We start from the raw sequence: 4,360 nt of genomic DNA, 5'->3' as shown, positions 1-4,360 counted from the left end.
ACTGTAAATGGGTGAAGTGTGTCTCAGTAAAGCTATTCTATTAGAAAAAGGAGATTGGCATCTGGGTGTGGTAGAGGGAACCCTGACACTACGATGATAAAGCAAAAGCTGCAGCAGAGCTGGGTGGAGATTGTAAACTCAGGAGACTTGACACAAAGACGTTTTTCTTCTGGCAATCACACTCAGTCTCCACAGGTGCTTGGCTTGGTCCTTGGTGTCAACTTTGATCATCACTTATATTCAAGTTCTATTTTGTGTGTGGGTACGAGGGTAGTAGATAACAATTGATGTGGTTATTAATGATCTATAATTCAAGGCAAATGAATTTAGGAAAAAAGCTTTACTAGGGAAATAGGCAAGAACCCATGAAGTTACCAGTTATCATGAAGAGAAGAACAGAATTGTAAATGGCTGAGAAAAAAGAGGTTAGAAGAACCAGAAGCCTGCCTTGTTAAGATCACAGCTCAAACTAGATCTCTGCTGTGGTCCTCACATTTTTGTAGACATGAATTCCACAGGTAAAGATCCCATACAATGTGGGTGAGACTGGCCAAGAAAGTCTTTGTCACACTTTTGTGAGGACTCTTGGGGCTAATAGCTGTACCAGATATATGTGTGTGACAGGCCCAGTCTAGAACAAATCATGAAAGCCAGGGGAAATCTTCTGCCTGGAAGGTTGGGAATTCTGGCAGTAGAAAACTGGGATGGCAAAATACAGTCTAGATATCTTTAGGCTGAATGTCATTCACCTGTGGGCCAAGGACTGTAGGTTAGTAATTCACAATTACCAGACAGAGCATTTTCTCTGGGGATATGTATCATGCCAGTATTTGAAGGATGGAAATGGATGGATATTTGAAGATTCAAGCTCAGTGTACTTATTCTGTTAGTAACACAAATTCAGGCAACAGAGCTCCATAGTCCTTTTGGTTGGTGGAGATCAAATATTCAGGAGATCAAATGACAAAGCATTTTTAGGACATAAGATAGAAAGTGTTGATGAAGAGTGTAGACCAGTAGTAGAGATTGGGAAAAAAGGCTATTCTTTTTTGATGAGATGCAGGGAACTTTCAGTCCTGGAGCAGTGGAGTGATGGCCACATTTGAGCCAGTGACTGTAAGTGCTGAGGAAAAGTGTTAGCTCACCCGTTGGGATGTCTTGTGTTGGTCACATGTTCAGACATCTCTCCAGCTTTTTCAGTGGACACTGCCATGAGGAAGAACATTACAGATTCTCCTGTGGTCTATGTGGACTCTCCCAAGGAAGCTCTTACCAAATTGAGGAAAGCACGTGGCTTAGTAACATGAATTTCCTGATGCTAGATGATTGGTTGGCCAGAAAACAAGAGTCTTATAGCTTTTAGGAGTATTTGATGTCATATGCTCTTTTTATATGTAATATTACGCAAGGGTGAGGTTTCAAATTAAATATTAAGTTGACTCTTTTAGATGGGACTAATTCATATCTTTTGTGGTATGAATTATACTTTTAAAACATAATCATTGGTTCACAAATGTGCCTAAATGAAGTGTGCTGGTTATTCTCCTTTTTTTTTCCTGCCCTCCAGCCCCAACCCCTAGATCTATTCTGCACTCAGCCTCTGGAAGCTGACTCCTTAAGAAGAAATCATTTTGGGACCTTGCACTGTCTGGCTTTGGGATGGGGTCAGGCAATGAGAAATGCCAGCAGGAGATCAGAGGGAGGAGGAGACAACTCTTTTTGATGTCTCATCTCTGGCCATAGCTACTTCCTACCACACTGTGCCTCCTGCTGGGTGTCTTCCTCTCCTAAGCTCCAACTCTCACTGAACTCTGACAACAATAACAATACTGATGTTTTCTCCCTGACATTTTCTCCCTGAGTCTCTTCAGCACTGGGATGATAATGCTGTTCCATTAGCAAGTTCCATTGATAGTTTCTGGATGCTTTAGTTTAGTTTCTTGCTCACACCTTAAACTATCTTTGTATTAAAACCTTATCATTTGTGTCCTTTGGGAGAAATTTCTTTTCTTCTGTGACTCTGACTGGTAACACAGGAATAGAAAGATTTAAGAAAAGAACACTGGATTGGAAATAGAACTGTATTGGTCACTAACTGATTCATTGATTTTAGGGGAAAATGCTTTAGCTTTTCTGAGCCTTATTTCGTGTAGTGTAATACTGACAGGAAATTATACTCTGACTCAAAACCAAACCTGGCATAAAAGTGTCAATGTAAGTAACATTCGAACCTGTAGAGAATTTTTGGTGAGCTTATTTGTGTCAACCTGACGACAATTGCTGGGAAGCAATATTTCAACTGATTGAGAAATGGTCCAGAAAATGGCAGTTCAGTTCCTTATTTTATACATTAGACTCAAAGGAGGAGCCAAAAGGGAGTTACATAAAGTCCACCAGTGACAGATTAAGGAGGTGGGAAAAAGAATTACTTTTAGTTAATGACTTCATTTTAGACTATCCTTTGTGGTTACTTTACATCTCTGAGTTTGTAAGGCTGCCTTGCAGACCTCCCATGAGCTTGTCAGACTAATATATGACCCTTTTTCTTCCACAAAAAAACAGAAAATGAAAGTGGGAAGTCAGATTGGATGACAAGATTTGTCATTTTTAGATAGTGGAAACAGATACAAGTCCAAACAGGCTGGATTGGAAGCCATCTCAGGGGCTGTGGGGAAATTTCATCCTTGAAAGAGAAGAACACTAAGAGAAAATTGTCTCAAGCCACCCATAATCTAAGGCTCTATTTCCTCCAGATAAGGAAAACTGATGCAATGGCACAGGAAGCTGGGGAAAGCTGGAATTGTAAATTCACGTGGGAGAAGGCAGCCTTCTCTTTGATCCCAAATGCTACAAATAAGGAGAATTAAGTCACTAAAAAGTATCCGTGGGTTGCCATCATTGCTTAACAACATACATGGAGAGTTGCAGCCTGAAGGTTGTGGTGTCCCTGTGGACTTTGGATTTAGAATGCTTGAGGTATACTTCTCGGTCCAGTGTCTTCATTCAGTTCTTAGCTCTGAAAGCAGCAGATTGAATCGAATGGCTGGCCTTGTCATTTTTAGATAGTGGAAGCTGACAAATCAGGCTTCCCTTTGTCACTAAGAATGAACATTTTTTAAAAACTTTCCCACCCCTACTTCTCAAAAAGCAGAAGAAAGGATGGTTAAAAACTATTACTTCCTTTTTATTAAAAAGCAAATACATTTTCAATAAAACCATACTTATTCATTAGGCTCACAGAGTTCTACTTTCCTGGAGAGCTGTGATGTGCTCTTAGGACTCTTTCAGAAAGCTAGTCACTAAAATGTCAAATGTGGGGATGAATTAGAGAATATGAAGGAAAAATAGAGAAAAACGAAGGAAGAAGTTGGTGAAGAGAAGAAATATATTTAGAAAGAGACATAAAAAGATGGAGACCTACATTTTGCTCAATGATCAGAAGAAGAATGATGGCTGTAATATGTTAGCTTCTTGACTGTTGGTAGAAGAAAGAAAAACTGTCTCACTGATATTTTAACTTTTTATGGAATAGTTAATTTGGAAGTAAAATCTCCAAAAGAAATGCTGAAGGTAGCAATTCACAAAAATACAATATTCACATAAACATTGGATGAATGTATTTATGTGAAGTCTCAAGGTCAGTAGTCTAACATAACTTAGTAAATTTTAAAAATATATAAAAATAGAAAAATACACACCCCTTGATTTTGTTTATTGCTTTTTCATTCATCATAAGAAAGGAAAGAAAGTCAATTGAGGTAAGCACAGGCATTCATATCAAAAGTGAGAACAATCCATTTAATTGATATATGTGATTGGTATAGCTTCTCTAAGTGTAAGAATCCTTCAACTCCCAAAGCTAAGGAACACTCTCTCTTTTTCCAATGCTATGTGGAGTTTTTGGAAGTTCTTCCAGTTTTCATCATATGTTTGATTTTATCTTGGATATTTTTTCCCAGCCAGCATCATCCACACATTAAGGTTCCAAAGATTCTTTATTTCAAGAGCAGCTTGAATCAATTCAGCTCTGGCACACCAAGACTTAGATGTCTCATTCTTTTAGTATGTCATCTGTTGGCATGTATATTGTCATTATTTGTGACACTTCTGTCTTCATCTTCTTTTTCTTCGTTGTCCTATCCACTCATGTTCCCTCTCTCCAAATAAGTAGAAGGCCTAAGTTTTAGTGTGTAAGCCATTAAAATATGGAGCTGTAAGAGGGAAGAGTGTATGGGAAGAACACAAAAGAAGAAATTGGTGGACCACTTCTCTATCTTCTGATGAATATTTTTAAGATATTCTGTTCTGATATTTATCATAAATTGTGAGGGAATTCTAGTGGTTCTTTATCTTTATAAAA

This window comes from Phyllostomus hastatus, unplaced genomic scaffold (genome assembly GCF_019186645.2).
Source record: "Phyllostomus hastatus isolate PE091 unplaced genomic scaffold, TTU_PhHast_1.1 phas_contig_40, whole genome shotgun sequence".
NCBI classification, from domain to species: domain Eukaryota; kingdom Metazoa; phylum Chordata; class Mammalia; order Chiroptera; family Phyllostomidae; genus Phyllostomus; species Phyllostomus hastatus.
The sequence above is the reverse complement of the archived record's forward strand: the minus strand, read 5'-3'. Positions refer to the sequence as shown.